We start from the raw sequence: 17,720 nt of genomic DNA, 5'->3' as shown, positions 1-17,720 counted from the left end.
AGAGGTATAATTTTATTTTAAAGGTTTAACATAGTAAGATAGGTACTACAGTCTTGAGGTAGCATAACTATATCAGATTGTTTGAGAATGAGAGCAATTTTGAAGGAGGTGAATGACAGCGATGGCTCTGGCGAAGACAGGAAACAGCGTAAGATATATTTTTAATGCAATAGGACTATTTCTTGAAGGAAAAGATCACATTTCACATTAATAATCATAGTTTTATCTGTAGAACTTATTTTATTCTTCTATCAATCTAATAGGCATGTTAGATAATGGCAGTGTGGTGAGCAGAACTCTACATCTTATTTGCTCGACAGTACTCTTTACATGCAGGCATTTAACATCAATACATGATGTCTGTAAGTTATTACACTTCCAGATTTTATGACGGGTAATGTATCTGGAACAATGTTGCATGATAGCAGGCTAAAATAATTCAAATAATTGGTCATATTGACCAGAACTCAGTTTGGAAACATGGGAGTGAGTGAGATGGGTCTCTAATTAGAAATTACTTACTTACCTGCTTTCCTCCACTTTCGTAAATAGGTGTTACTACCGGTAATCTTTCAAAAAATACATCTTGACCCTCTGCCTGCTTACAAAGGTAATTCAAACAGCGTGTTAGCAAATCTGCACACCGTTTTAGTACTCCGATTGAAAAACCATTATAGTCAGAAAACTTGCTGTTTTTTAGTGATCTCATGACATTTCTTCTGTAACAAATGGTTTGACAAAAATTATTCTGGTGGTAGAGTATGCAATGCCTGACCAAGTAAATGTAACGGATCTGCCCTTTTTGCCCCCCTTTTCTGTCCCATTGAGCAAATCCAGAGCTTCCATCCAGTCTTTATGAATCTACATCTACATCTATACTCCACGAGCCACCTTACGGTGTGTGGCGGAGGGTACTTATTGTACCACTATCTGATCCCCCCTTCCCTGTTCCATTCACGAATTGTGCGTGGGAAGAACGACTGCTTGTAAGTCTCCGTATTTGCTCTAATTTCTCGGATCTTTTCGTTGTGATCATTACGCGAGATATATGTGGGCGGTAGTAATATGTTGCCCATCTCTTCCCGGAATGTGCTCTCTCGTAATTTCGATAATAAACCTCTCCGTATTGCGTAACGCCTTTCTTGAAGCGTCCGCCACTGGAGCTTGTTCAGCATCTCCGTAACGCTCTCGCGCTGACTAAATGTCCCCATGACGAATCGCGCTGCTTTTCGCTGGATCATGTCTATCTCTTCTATTAATCCAACCTGGTAAGGGTCCCATACTGATGAGCAATACTCAAGAATCGGACGAACAAGCGTTTTGTAAGCTACTTCTTTCGTCGATGAGTCACATTTTCTTAGAATTCTTCCTATGAATCTCAACCTGGCGCCTGCTTTTCCCACTATTTGTTTTATGTGATCATTCCACTTCAGATCGCTCCGGATAGTAACTCCTAAGTATTTTACGGTCGTTACCGCTTCCAATGATTTACCACCTATGGCATAATCGTACTGGAGTGGATTTCTGCCCCTATGTATGCGCATTATATTACATTTATCTACGTTTAGGGAAAGCTGCCAGCTGTCGCACCATGCATTAATCCTCTGCAGGTCCTCCTGGAGTACGTACGAGTCTTCTGATGTTGCTACTTTCTTGTAGACAACCGTGTCATCTGCAAATAGCCTCACGGAGCTACCGATGTTGTCAACTAAGTCATTTATGTATATTGTAAACAATAAAGGTCCTATCACGCTTCCCTGCGGTACTCCCGAAATTACCTCTACATCTGCAGATTTTGAACCGTTAAGAATGACATGTTGTGTTCTTTCTTCTAGGAAATCCTGAATCCAATCACAAACCTGGTCCGATATTCCGTAAGCTCGTATTTTTTTCACTAAACGTAAGTGCGGAACCGTATCAAATGCCTTCCTAAGTCCAGGAATACGGCATCAATCTGCTCGCCAGTGTCTACGGCACTGTGAATTTCTTGGGCAAATAGGGCGAGCTGAGTTTCACATGATCTCTGTTTGCGGAATCCATGTTGGTTATGATGAAGGAGATTTGTATTATCTAAGAACGTCATAATACGAGAACACAAAACATGTTCCATTATTCTACAACAGATTGACGTAAGCGAAATAGGCCTATAATTATTCGCATCTGATTTATGACCCTTCTTGAAAATGGGAACGACCTGCGCTTTCTTCCAGTCGCTAGGTACTTTACGTTCTTCCAGCGATCTACGATAAATTGCTGATAGAAAGGGGGCAAGTTCTTTAGCATAATCACTGTAGAATCTTAAGGGTATCTCGTCTGGTCCGGATGCTTTTCCGCTACTAAGTGATAGCAGTTGTTTTTCAATTCCGATATCGTTTATTTCAATATTTTCCATTTTGGCGTCCGTGCGACGGCTGAAGTCAGGGACCGTGTTACGATTTTCCGCAGTGAAACAGTTTCGGAACACTGAATTCAGTATTTCTGCCTTTCTTCGGTCGTCCTCTGTTTCGGTGCCATCGTGGTCAACGAGTGACTGAATAGGGGATTTAGATCCGCTTACCGATTTTACATATGACCAAAACTTTTTAGGGTTCTTGTTTAGATTGTTTGCCAATGTTTTATGTTCGAATTCGTTGAATGCTTCTCTCATTGCTCTCTTTACGCTCTTTTTCGCTTCGTTCAGCTTTTCCTTATCAGCTATGATTCGACTACTCTTAAACCTATGATGAAGCTTTCTTTGTTTCCGTAGTACCTTTCGTACATGATTGTTATACCACGGTGGATCTTTCCCCTCGCTTTGGACTTTAGTCGGTACGAACTTATCTAAGGCGTACTGGACGATGTTTCTGAATTTTTTCCATTTTTGTTCCACATCCTCTTCCTCAGAAATGAACGTTTGATGGTGGTCACTCAGATATTCTGCGATTTGTGCCCTATCACTCTTGTTAAGCAAATATATTTTCCTTCCTTTCTTGGCATTTCTTATTACACTTGTAGTCATTGATGCAACCACTGACTTACGATCACTGATACCCTCTTCTACATTCACGGAGTCGAAAAGTTCCGGTCTATTTGTTGCTATGAGGTCTAAAACGTTAGCTTCACGAGTTGGTTCTCTAACTATCTGCTCGAAGTAATTCTCGGACAAGGCAGTCAGGATAATGTCACAAGAGTCTCTGTCCCTGGCTCCAGTTCTGATTGTGTGACTATCCCATTCTATACCTGGTAGATTGAAGTCTCCCCCTATTACAATAGTATGATCACGAAACTTCTTCACGACGTTCTGCAGGTTCTCTCTGAGGCGCTCAACTACTACGGTTGCTGATGCAGGTGGTCTATAGAAGCATCCGACTATCATATCTGACCCACCTTTGATACTTAACTTAACCCAGATTATTTCACATTCGCATTCGCTAATAACTTCACTGGATATCATTGAATTCTTTACTGCTATAAATACTCCTCCACCATTGGCGTTTATCCTATCCTTGCGGTATATATTCCATTCTGTGTCTAGGATTTCGTTACTGTTCACTTCCGGTTTTAACCAACTTTCCGTTCCTAATACTATATGCGCACTATTTCCTTCAATAAGAGATACTAATTCAGGATCCTTGCCCTGGATACTCCTGCAGTTTACCAATATTACGTTAACTTTTCCTGTTTTTGGTCTCTGAGGACGGACGTTCTTTATCAACGATGATAATGTCCTCTCTGGTAAGCCGTCAGGTATTTTATCGTTTCGCCCAAGGGGGGGTCCCTCTAACCTAAAAAACCCCCGTGTGCACGCCACACGTACTCTGCTACCCTAGTAGCTGCTTCCGGTGTGTAGTGCACGCCTGACCTGTCTAGGGGGGCCCTACAGTTCTCCACCCAATAACGGAGGTCGATGAATTTGCAACCATTATAGTCGCAGAGTCGTCTGAGCCTCTGGTTTAGACCCTCCAAACCAGAGGACCGCGATCGACTCTGGGCACTATGCTGCAGATATTAAGCTCAGCTTGCACTCCGCGTGCGATGCTGGTTGTCTTCACCAAATCAGCCAGCCGCCGGAAGGAACCAAGGATGGCCTCAGAACCCAAGCGGCAGGCATCATTCGTTCCGACATGTGCTACTATCTGCAGCCGGTCACACCCAGTGCGTTCAATAGCTGCCGGAAGGGCCTCCTCCACATTACGGACGAGACCCCCCGGCAAGCACACCGAGTGCACACTGGCATTCTTCCCCGACCTACCCGCTATTTTCCTGAGGGGCTCCATAACCCGCCTAACGTTGGAGCTCCCTATAACTAATAGGCCCGCCCTCTGTGACTGTCGGGACCTTGCCGGAGAATCGGCCACTGGCCCAACAGGCGAGGCATCCTGTGGTGGCTCGGAAACGATGTCATCACCACTAGGAAGCACCCCGTACCTGTTGGAAAGGGGTAAGGCAGCTGCCACGCGGCCAGATCCCACCTTCGCCTTTCGACCAGGCACGCGCGAGCCCACCACTGTCCGCCATTCATCCTGGAGTGATGGCTGACCGGTAAGATGCTCACTGCCGGAAGACGCAGCGACATCAGGGGTTCCATGTGATTCCAAGGCCACCGAAGTAGGCATAGGTCTCACCACAGTTGCCCCAACGCCACTACGAGCCGACGCCTGCGCCTCGAGCTCGATGAGCCTAACAGACAAAGCCTCCACCTGCCCCCGAAGAGTGGCCAATTCTCCTTGCGTCCGCTCACAACAACCACAGTCCCTACACATGACTATGTTTACCCTACTCTATACGGTGACAAATTCCCAAGATAATCTTCTGATGAGCTACTCTGATAATCAAGAAACACTCACTGAAATACGAGACGCGAAAACTACGCTAGGTTTTCCCAGAAAAACTATTTAAAAGCTAAGCGCAGCAAATAAGTACAAAAACGCTTTATACAAACAGTACTCGCTGCTGCTGGTGCTCTCGCTCTGGCTGTCACAAGACAACTGCTGATTCAAGTGACTAGTGGCTAACGGCCGCGAAACAAACAAAAGACGGTTTTAGGGCGCTTTCTGTTCTAAACGATCAAGAAAACACTAAGAAATCTAACACGAAAACTACGTAAAGTTTTATCAAGAACTGTTAGTTACTATGCAGAGCAGATAAACACAAATAGAATCCCTTCCTTAGTGGAAGGTCGTAAACAAAATGCAAAATAAACGCTTTATACAAACAGTACTCGCTGCTGCTGGTGCTGTCGCTCTGGCTCTCGCTCTGTCTGTCTTTGAAATTGGGATGACAAGTCAAAATATTATATTACACATTTATTCTTGTGAGAGGATCCTATTACCATACCAATATTTGTTTGCTGCACAAACTTGCAAATGGATGATATTGAAAGTATTGGGAAACATCGAGACTACTCAAAGCAAACAAGCCAATAGGTCTGAAAAGAATTAGTGAATAATTTCTCATGACTTATAAAGTAGCACACGTAACTACTGAAGTTCATTGGAAGGGCAAAAGAATTGATTTTCAGAATTGCATGTCAGTACCCCAGTGAATGACCATTATGGATAGTTCCTAGACAAAAAGTTGCTTGTCTCGAAGAATTGTTGCAGGTTCAGGGAAAAAAAAAATTAGAAAAAAAACACTTGCGTGAAGCGGCTTATATCCCATTCACACACAATAGCTTACAAATAGTAGATTCAATATACCTACATTTTCCAATGGACACTTGAAGTAATTATACATTTGTTGCCTCATAACAAAGAGAGCTTTCACTCTTCCAGAGTATCTTTGCAAATATATAATTCACTCAAAGGTTCCGTTTTACAGTAGAATCCAGGATGTTACAAGGGATGGCAAAAGCTCAGCAGAAATGAAAATGCCATCAGCTGTGCAAAAAAGAGAAAGAAGCTGATAGTATCCAATGATAACACTGCATGTGAACTTCTAGAGCCTGCCACGTTTCTTCAGTATGTACATATAATACTAAACAGTGATATGAAATGGGATAAACGTGTAGTATAACAACAAAAATAACCACTTATTGACAATATAATGTAAATGGATAGATAAAACATCTACTCACCAAGTGGCAGCAGGGGAACACACACACAAACAAACAGGTTTAACTTTTACAAGCTTCTGGAGCCAGTGTCTCCTTCTCATGGCAGAAGAAGAAGAAGAAGAAGAATTGAAGGGGAAGGAAGAGGGGTGAAGGGAAAGGACTGGAGAGCTTTGGGGAAAGGGATACAGTCCATAAAAACTACCCAGAACCCTGGGTCAGGGGAGATGTACTGCCATCTGGTAAGTCTCCCCTAACCCAGGGTTGTGGGTGACGTTTCTGAACTGCACCCCTTTCCCTAAACCTTTGTAGTCCTTTTCCTTCATCCCTCTTCCTTCCCCTTTAACTCTTCTGCCAGAAGAAGGAGCCACTGGTTCTGAAAAGATTACTGGAAAAGTGCAGTCCATCTGAATAGACACTAGTGCACCAGTTTTAGAATACAGCTCCAGTAATTGGAATCCATATCAAGTAGGCATTACAACAGACATGAAATTAAATGAAACTAAATCAGAGATGAACCACTAGGACTGTAACAGGTCTCTCTAAAGTCCATACAAAAGTGTAATAGTTTCCCAGGGAATTCAATTGGGAATCTTTGGTAGAAATGTGGCATTGTTCTTGTGGTAAAAGTAGGAAACTGATGTTGAAGGTAGGCTGTACAAAATTTCTACTGTGACCATTTTCCCTCTCTCTCTTAAAAATCTTGAGAGTGAGATATATTAGAGCACAAGCTGATGCATATAGACAGTCGTATTTCCCCTGCTCTGTAACCAAAGCGAATAGGAGAGTTGCTAAATTGGTATGAATCAACCCCTACCATGAACTGTACAGCGTCTTGTGGAGTATATGTGTGTAGATACCTCCACAGTCATGAACACCAGTTGAGGGTCTCCAACACCTCCATTTACTCACTTTATTTGTATCATCCTACCACTGCAACCACAAAACGAGAGAGAGAGAGAGAGAGAGAGAGAGAGAGAGCAACCCTTAGGTCCAACACATTAAGTCCATCCCAAAACCTGTCACATAAATCAATCTTATTGCTTCTACTGATCATCCCCCATACACTCAGTTTTTACAATGCTGGATTATGCAGTTTCCACAGAGGAGTCCTCTGCCTGTGTTGGCCAACGTCTGAGCAACTATACGCACTCTTTTTTTCCTTTCCACAGTTCCTATCCTATTACCAATCAAGTTGTTATATGGGTGAAGGCACAGGAACCTGTTGGACCTTCTCTAGCTCACACAAGTAGCCCAGATATTACGGCAGCATCCTTGCTTCAAGGTGGGTTAGGCTTGATGCAGACGAGTGAGAAACAGCTCGCAGTGAGATCATGGTGTCAGAAAGAATTTCATTGCACACACAGTGGCATCACAGTGATAATTGCACACCAGTACTAGATTGGAAAGACACCCAGTAAAGATGTAGGCAGAAGACAGACAGTGTTTGCTTATTTCAATTTTGAATACATTTAAGAAATGCAAGAGGTGGTTTTGGACTCCCACTGGTTAGTTCATGGCTGCTGAAAGGAGTATTTGTGATACTACCGTATTTACTCGAATCTAAGCTGCACTTTTTTTTTCGGTTTTTGTAATCCAAAAAACTGCCTGCGGCTTAGAATCGAATGCAAAGTTAGTGGAAGTTCTGAAAAATGTTGGTAGGTGCCGCCACAACTAATTTTTGCCGTCGAATATATGTAGCGCTACACAGGCATGCTTTGCAGGCACAAAGATAAATACTGGCGCCAAAACCTCTGCGTCAGGAAATAAAATTAAAAGGAAAGGTAGAAGAATGTAAACATTATGCCATGTATTCTTTCGTGTTTGCTGCTACCTCATTTAAACCCTGTCTGCCGAATAAACTACGAAACTAGAGTGAGATGACAGCAAACACAGAAGAATATACATATCAAGTCACGTTTATATTCGTATTATTCTTATGCTGAATAGTGATACTAAGCACGGCAACTGACTAGATTTTTAAATCTAAGATGACTAATTTCTGTGCGGAATGTAATGTACTAGAGAGGCGTCTGCAAATATTTTCAAATTGAGAAAAATTTTCGTTAAACTCTCATTCAGAACATCTTCTATCATACGCTGCCTATTATTTGGTTTTTGTTGATCATTATCAAAGAAAGCAGCAGTGTAAGTAACAACAAATAGCAGTCTCTTGTCATTTTTTCGCTTATGAGACAATTCCTCTGTCTTTTCTTTTTATTGTAAGCTGCGGTAGTGCGCACAAAAGCAAGCCATGCCGCGAGCGGCAACAGGTCGTAAACACTCATTATCAGAATGCGACAAACAATGCATGACACAGTACAATAATGCAGTTTCAGCTTAGAGTGACTTAAGCACCTATAGCAAAGAGAACGGCACTTATCAGATCAAAGCAAAATAAGCAATCGACTCAAACCAGACGAAGCACGTGAAAAAGGAAGGGTACCCGTACAAATACGGACGGAGCACCTGACACATAGCAATGGCTACTTGGTAAAGCTTAAATGTTAAGCTTACGACTCAAACCAAACTACTGTAGCTGTATCTTCATCCATTCCACCTAAATTGTGTCTCATGTTACAGTGGACCAACTTTGTTTTGATTTGGAGGTGCGGTCTAAAACTTTTCTCTCCCCTTGAATTTCGAGTCTCAAATTTCAGGTGTGGCATAGATTTGGGAATTTTTTTTCCCTTGATTTCGAGTCTCATTTCTCAGGTGCGGCTTAGATTCGAGTAAATACGGTATTCATAGATTTGAGACAATGAAAGTAAATTCTACAATTACTTTTGAATGAGTATACAGCCGTTTGATGAATTACCAGTAAAGCTGCAATCATTTATCAAGAGCGCAGACTCTGCAATGAGGCTGTCAATGAAAACTCAAAATGTTGACAGTGACTATGAGATAAGTAGAGAGTATTTAAGTATTCACATCCTGTTAGTTATTTTAAACAAAAGCTAAAATACAGTTAACAAATTGGAACGAAGTTGTAAATGATAATCTTGCCTCAATGGTATTTTTTCAACCTATTAATGAGCTTTGGAATTTTGCTAACAAGTATGTGGTAATATATTTTGCTATATGGCAACATAGCCAGCTTCTTTGCATTAGGACTAGGCAAAATAGTTTTCATAAGTAGTCTAAATTATTAAATGAAGAACATTATTGATGTTGTGGAGAAAGTTAATGCCATACAAGAATGTGTATAGGGCTGCCAAACAATAGACACACCTCGTAACAAAACATTTATTTGAAATGTAAGTACAAAAATATTTTTTTTTCTATAATGTCAATTGGAATCCACTTGTAACTGTACTTGACGAGTAGTATTATTAAAAGTGCCCACAGAATCTCCACTGTTTTCTGCTGTAGGAAGAAGGCCTAGTCGTGATGTTGCTGGGAAATGGCTTATGTATGAGTCTAGGCAGGCAGGCAAATCATGAAACAGTATACTGGCTTGATTGTTGCAATCTGGAAAATGATCAGTAGGTAGACTCTGCTGAGGACATGGAGCATTGAGCTTGAAATGCTCATTCATGGAAATGAACCTCTGCGATAACTTCACCACCTCGCATCTAAGTTCCAATTTGCAATTCAGTGGCAATGTTTTATGTGGACGAAGCAGTGGTTCAAAAAATGATTTATCATCATCTGGTGCTTTGTATGTAGCTGGCGATATGGGAGAACTCATGATTTTTAATAAGGAAACTTCAAATTTTCCTGCGCTGTTAGGAAACATTGTCCAAATTCTTCCAAGGCTTACTCTGTGCAATTGGTGTTAATGTACTTGTTGTAGTATCCAGGCTATCCAGAGATTCACTACCGGCCTGACAGTTGTCGAGCACAATGTACTTACCTGCTGAAATTGCTTCTTGTCCTGATTTTGTATTTCTTCTCACATTTTGTGTTGGTATCTTCAATGCCCTTCCACATTTCCATGACTTTTGAACTTGTAATGGAACACAGTGTAGGGTACTGGGACACTACTAAAGACTTAACATTATTATTATTATTATTATTATTATTATTATTATCATCATCATTAAGTTAATATTCATCCTTTTCATATACCTGGGTAGTGGCTGCACTCAAATTTATTTGTATTATCACTACAGAATTGGCCACACAACACCGTGAACTTCCCCAAGTGCTTGGGTGTGTGGGATGGCAAGTACGTTAGAATAGATAAACCAGATTTCAGTGCTTCATCTACATCTACATTTATACTCCGCAAGCCACGCAACGGTGTGTGGCGGAGGGCACTTTACGTGCCACTTTCATTACCTCCTTTTCCTGTTCCAGTCGCGTATGGTTCGCGGGAAGAACAACTGTCTGAAAGCCTCCGTGCGCGCTCTAATCTCTCTAATTTTACATTCGTGATCTCCTCGGGAGGTATAAGTAGGGGGAAGCAATATATTCGATACCTCATCCAGAAACGCACCCTCTCGAAACCTGGCGAGCAAGCTACACCGCGATGCAGAGCGCCTCTCTTGCAGAGTCTGCCACTTGAGTTTGTTAAACATCTCCGTAACGCTATCACGGTTACCAAATAACCCTGTGACGAAACGCGCCGCTCTTCTTTGGATCTTCTCTATCTCCTCTGTCAACCCGATCTGGTACGGATCCCACACTGATGAGCAATACTCAAGTATAGGTCGAACGAGTGTTTTGTAAGCCACCTCCTTTGTTGATGGACTACATTTTCTAAGGACTCTCCCAATGAGTCTCAACCTGGTACCCGCCTTACCAACAATTAATTTTTTGTGATCATTCCACTTCAAATCATTCCGCACGCATACTCCCAGATATTTTACAGAAGTAACTGCTACCAGTGTTTGTTCCGCTATCATATAATCATACAATAAAGGATCCTTCTTTCTATGTATTCGCAATACATTACATTTGTCTATGTTAAGGGTCAGTTGCAACTCCCTGCACCGAGTGCCTATCCGCTGCAGATCTTCCTGCATTTTGCTACAATTTTCTAATGTTGCAACTTCTCTGTATACTACAGCATCATCCGCGAAAAGCCGCATGGAACTTCCGACACTATCTAGTAGGTCATTTATATATATTGTGAAAAGCAATGGTCCAATAACACTCCCCTGTGGCACGCCAGAGGTTACTTTAATGTCTGTTGACGTCTCTGCATTGATAACAACATACTGTGTTCTGTTTGCTAAAAACTCTTCAATCCAGCCACACAGCTGGTCTGATATTACGTAGGCTCTTACTTTGTTTATCAGGCTACAGTGCGGAACTGTATCGAACGCCAAATAAAGGGAGTTCAGTTTCACACGGTCGCTGTTTCCGGAATCCATGTTGATTCCTACAGAGTAGATTCTGGGTTTCCAGATACTACATGATACGCGAGCAAAAACATGTTCTAAAATTCTACAACAGATCGACGTCAGAGATATAGGTCTATAGTTTTGCGCATCTGCTCGACAACCCTTCTTGAACACTGGGACTACCTGTGCTCTTTTTCAATCATTTGGAACCTTCCGTTCCTCTAGAGACTTGCGGTACACGGCTGTTAGAATGGGGGCAAGTTCTTTCGCGTACTCTGTGTAGAACCGAATTGGTATCCTGTCAGGTCCAGTGGACTTTCCTCTGTTGAGTGATTCCAGTTGCTTTTCTATTCCTTGGACACTTATTTCGATATCAGCCATTTTTTCGTTTGTGCGAGGATTTAGAGAAGGAACTGCAGTGCGGTCTTCCTCTGTGAAACAGCTTTGGAAAAAGGTGTTTAATATTTCAGCTTTACGCGTGTCATCCTCTGTTTCAATGCCATCATCATCCCGGAGTGTCTGGATATGCTGTTTCGAGCCACTTATTGATTTAACGTAAGACCAGAACTTCCGAGGATTTTCTGTCAAGTCGGTACATAGAATTTTAATTTCGAATTCACTGAACGCTTCACGCATAGCCCTCCTTACGCTAACTTTGACATTGTTTAGCTTCTGTTTGTCTGAGAGGTTGTGGCTGCGTTTAAACTTGGAGTGAAGCTCTCTTTGCTTTCGCAGTAGTTTCCTAACTTTGTTGTTGTACCACGGTGGGTTTTTCCTGTCCCTCACAGTTTTACTTGGCACGTACCTGTCTAAAACGCATTTTACGATTGCCTTGAACTTTTTCCATAAACACTCAACATTGTCAGTGTCGGAACAGAAATTTTCGTTTTGATCTGTTAGGTAGTCTGAAATCTGCCTTCTTTACTCTTGCTAAACAGATAAACCTTCCTCCCTTTTTTTATATTCCTATTAACTTCCATATTCAGGGATGCTGCAACAGCCTTATGATAACTGATTCCCTGTTCTGCACATACAGAGTCGAAAAGTTCGGGTCTGTTTGTTATCAGTAGGTCCAAGATGTTATCTCCACGAGTTGGTTCTCTGTTTAATTGCTAGAGGTAATTTTCGGATAGTGCAATCAGTATAATGTCACTCGATGCTCTGTTCCTACCACCCGTCCTAAACATCTGAGTGTCCCAGTCTATATCTGGTAAATCGAAATCTCCACCTAAGACTATAAGATGCTGAGAAAATTTATGTGAAATGTATTCCAAATTTTCTCTCAGTTGTTCTGCTACTAATGATGCTGAGTCGGGAGGTCGGTAAAAGGAGCCAATTATTAACCTAGCTCGGTTGTTGAGTGTAACCTCCACCCATAATAATTCACAGGAACTATCCACTTCTACTTCACTACTGGATAAACTACTACTAACAGCGACGAACACTCCACCACCGGTTGCATGCAATCTATCCTTTCTAAACACCGTCTGTACCTTTGTAAAAATTTCGGCAGAATTTATCTCTGGCTTCAGCCAGCTTTCTGTACCTATAACGATTTCAGCTTCGGTGCTTTCTATCAGCGCTTGAAGTTCCGGTACTTTACCAACGCAGCTTCGACAGTTTACAATTACAATACCGATTGCTGCTTGGTCCCCGCATGTCCTGACTTTGCCCCGCACCCGTTGAGGCTGTTGCCCTTTCTGTACTTGCGCAAGGCCATCTAACCTAAAAAACTGCCCAGCCCATGCCACACAACCCCTGCTACCCGTGTAGCCGCTTGTTGCGTGTAGTGGACTCCTGACCTATCCAGCGGAACCCGAAACCCCACCACCCTATGGCGCAAGTCGAGGAATCTGCGGCCCACATGGTCGCAGAACCGTCTCAGCCTCTGATTCAGACCCTCCACTCGGTTCTGTACCAAAGGTCCGCAGTCAGTCCTGTCGACGATGCTGCAGATGGTGAGCTCTGCTTTCATCCCGCTAGCGAGACTGGCAGTCTTCACCAAATCAGATAGCCGCCGGAAGCCAGAGAGGATTTCCTCTGATCCATAGCGACACACATCATTGGTGCCGACATGAGCGACCACCTGCAGATGGGTGCACCCTGTACCCTACATGGCATCCGGAAGGACCCTTTCCACATCGGGAATGACTCCCCCCGGTATGCACATTGGTTTTCTTCCCCTCTCTTGCTGCCATATCCCTAAGGGGCCCCATTACGCGCCTGACGTTGGAGCTCCCAACTACCAGTAAGCCCACCCTCTGCGACCACCCGGATCTTGCAGACTGAGGGGCAACCTCTGGAACAGGACAAGCAGCTATGTCAGGCTGAAGATCAGTATCAGCCTGAGACAGAGCCTGAAACCGGTTCATCAGACAAACTGGAGAGGCCTTCCGTTCAGCCCTCCGGAATGTCTTTCGCCCCCTGCCACACCTTGAGACAATCTCCCACTCTACCACAGGTGAGGGATCAGCCTCAATGCGGGCAGTATCCCGGGCAACGACAGTCGTAGTCCGATTGGGGGATGCATCGGACGAGCTGGCCATCCCTGACAAACCCCCATCCGGACCCCCACAGTGATTCCCATTGGCAACAGTCTCAAGCTGTGTGACCGAAGCCAACACTGCCTGAAGCTGGAAGCGAAGGGATGCCAACTCAGCCTGCATCCGAACACAGCAGTTGCAGTCCCTATCCATGCTAAAAACTGTTGTGCAAAGAACGTCTGAACTAATCTACAGAGAGCGCAAACAAATCGACACAAAATTTAAATGGTTATTAAAATACAAGATTGCCTAGTAAATGCAGTAATGCTGCTACTTGCGCACTGCTGACACACTGCTCGGCAGCGGAAGGAGACTACGCGATTTTACACTATTCAGGTACTAAAACGCGATGCTACAACTCTCAAATACTATAATACGCCCGAAATTTGTGAATTAAACAATGCAAGTACCAAAAACACGCAAAGAAATTAAGAATTAAACTATGTAACAAATGAGTGAGCTAGGAGTATACGACTTGCTGCTGCAGCTGCTTATCCAACGGCGGCAGGGAGCACACTGGGTTCTTCAACTGCAAGAAGTTCCATTCTGTAGTCTTGTTCATTGTCGCTGATGTAAACTGTTTGTTCAGCTATATGGATGTTAGATATCATGGCAGAAAATTTGAAAAGGCTATCTTCAAAAACTCTAAGCTGTGTAAAATGTTAGAATGCTGAATCAATTTATACCCAAATGTGAAAGACTAATTTATGTCAGTATTTAAATGTGTAATTATTTATTTTGTGGCTGCACTACAATAAAACCTTGATTACAATAAAGCAATAAAACATTGATACAATAAAGCATTGAACTGGCTGGGTTAACAACATTTTTAAACTATTATTGTTAACTGAAGATTTGTTCATTCAGATGAAATGCTCCAGGCCAGGGAGCAAAGCATTTGCTGCTTTGTGCTATTTCAATTTTTGAATGACCATATTCAAGCAAAAACATCACTATTAGAGCACAAACACACAATAATTCAACAGTGGTACTTACCTTTATTTTATTCTTCTGATCCAGTTGCACAGCAAAATCCTGACAAAGCTTTTCACTCACTTGAAACCTTGCAGTTCCCTTCTTAATCCTATCGTGATATTCCTTGTGAGACATGTCCCAAATCAGGGTATTTCTTCATCTCTTCAATTAACAGTTCCACATCCAAACTGGCTGCATCCTAGGTAGGCTGATGGCAGCTGTTTTTATGTTTGCAAACATGTGTACACTGCACCATTCACCTACAGTGACTGCTGCTTTGTGACGACTGGTGAGATTGCTGCTATGCAGCCACAATCAGTGAACACAATTGTCTCATTGCGACGGCAAGTTCGGAGCATCACTGCTGTAATGTGCTCCACCATTTCATGTCACTGCTAAAACACATGAGGAGATTACACTGCAAGCTCACTCTAGTAATATGCTCGTGTGCATCAAGCCAGTGCTTATTCAGGGCAGCAAGGCAAGAAGCTGCTCACCATCGAGGTTGAGGATGGCTACCTCACATGCCACCTCAATTCAACAGTGACAGTGGCAAGTAAAGAAACTTATGCTCTGAAGCTAGGAATGGTCTTAGATAATTCCCAAAACCTACAGTCTGAAACCACAGCCTTCGCCACTTCAAGAGGACCTGTGACGCAAAAGTTGGGAACCCAAGGAAGCAGAACACTGTCCAGTCTCATGGAGGTTCCCACATTACCTATAGATAGCGCAAAGCTACCTCGGCTCATAGCAGAGGACACAACTACCATCATTTTGGAGCCACTGGCAAAATTCCAATAGTAATCTTGCTCTTTACTTCATACACTATAAGATTAGCTAGTATAGTCCCTAAAAGCCAGTCATAGTAAGGAAGGATCTCATCTCCCTGCTTAAAATTCTGATAGTGTTAGACGGAAAAATTGGCAAACCAACTGCAAATGGTGCCACTCCCAAGTATACTCTGTGCTTTGTAGCTGCACCACTTGAGGTGTCTTTCATGGTCCACGCAATATGTTGAGAAAATTGATCATTCAGCAGCCAAACTTTCCCTTCTGTAGTGAAGTGTTCACAGAAGGAAAACACCCAGACACTGTCAAAACTTCGCAGGGAGTAAGAAGAGTGAAAAATAAAGGGACACCTGTTTTGGCTTAGGTGCCGACATTCAGTAGTTTCTCAGAAAATGACGAAGTTTGGACAACTTTATCAGTCTGCTTGAGCAGCATGAAATGAAGTGAATCGGTAGTGCAGTAGCCAAGAGCTCAGATACAAATTATTTCACTATGTGTTCAGATCCTATCTTAAGTTGTTCTTTTCTTTTTTTCTCTTATCTTTATTAGTCATGGAAGTATATGACATCAATATTTTTGGTGACATTATCAATTATTGGAGGAAGAAGAAGAAGAAGAAGAAATAAGTGTTTGTTGGTCTGAGGGACTAAATTTGCCATTGACTTCTTGAAGTCAAACAAAAACTGTTAGTTACAGCTTTCAGAATGAAATATTCACTCTGCAGCAGAGTGAGCTCTGATATGAAACTTTCCTTGGAGATTAAAACTGTGTGCTGGACCGAGACTTGAACTCGGAACCTTTGCCTTTCACAGTCTGGTGTTCTACCGACTGAGCTACCCAGGCATGACTTACGATCTGTCCTCACAGCTCTATTTCCACCAGTACCTCATCTCCTACCTTCCAAACTTCACAGAAGCTCTCCTGTAGTCCCTGATGGAAATGTTCACCATGTTCCTCTTATGTGTCAGCCAAATTTTCTTGAAAATTGTGCCCGATTTCGATTCCCGGAGGGGTCAGGGATTTTCTCTGCCTCGTGATGACTGGGTGTTGTGTGATGTCCTTAGGTTAGTTAGGTTTAAGTAGTTCTAAGTTCTAGGGGACTGATGACCACAGATGTTAAGTCCCATAGTGCTCAGAGCCATTTGAACCATTTTTCTTGAAAATTGTGTAAGTGTGAAATAAGAAAATGTAGTTTTAGAGGGACCTTGCATCGTAACTGTTTAAATGATTGTAGAATATCTTCCAATATTTCCTTGTAATCAGGCTGCTTATTCTGCCCAAGGTAACATGCACAAAATTTGTAAAACTTCTCCAAGCTTGCTGTTACGTTTCTGTTATTGTATTTTCAAAGTACTCATCAGATATCAACTTAGGTATATCTGGTCCAACAAATCTCTTCTTTCAACTTTGCAGCTGATAGGTTTGGGAATTGGCTACACAAGTATTGGTAACAGTTTCCTGTTTTGTCCAGAGCTTTCACATATTGCTTCATCGGTCCAAATTTGATGTGTGGTGGAAGCAATAAAATGTGATCTGGATTAACCGAATATTCAGTCACAATGTTCTTCGGTCCTACTATCAGGTTTTGCCTCTTAGACTACTCTCACCTATTCCAGTGGTACCCTGATTGCTGGCCAAGAAGAATGCCAGTCACTTTAAAATCACCATTCACAAGCCACGGTGTTCATAGGAGTACTTTCATGGTACTGCATGTCTCTTTGAAGTGTATTGAATACACAGTTGGAACCGATCCTAGCTCATTTCCAATATGTAGCAACAGTGCTTTCAAACTTTGCTTTGAAGACTATATAAATAATCTCCATTGCTTACTCTCATACTTATGAGCTCCCAGTTTCGTCATTAATCTGGCAATGTCTTTGCAGAACAACATTAAACCATCTTCAACAAAAAATTCCCTACATATTTATCACAGTTTCTGTACATTGAATATACTGTACCATGAACAAGTAAAATTAGTTTTACTGAGACATGATCCCAGGAGTTGAACTGTGTCGTTTTGAGAGTCCCAAGTCTTTCAGCAAATTGTGAACTTCTGTTTGAGTAGGAGGTTTTGGGTTGCTGTCGATATCAC

The sequence above is a fragment of the Schistocerca piceifrons genome, chromosome 6 (genome assembly GCF_021461385.2).
Source record: "Schistocerca piceifrons isolate TAMUIC-IGC-003096 chromosome 6, iqSchPice1.1, whole genome shotgun sequence".
In the NCBI taxonomy this organism is placed as follows: domain Eukaryota; kingdom Metazoa; phylum Arthropoda; class Insecta; order Orthoptera; family Acrididae; genus Schistocerca; species Schistocerca piceifrons.
This window is presented reverse-complemented; position numbering follows the sequence as displayed.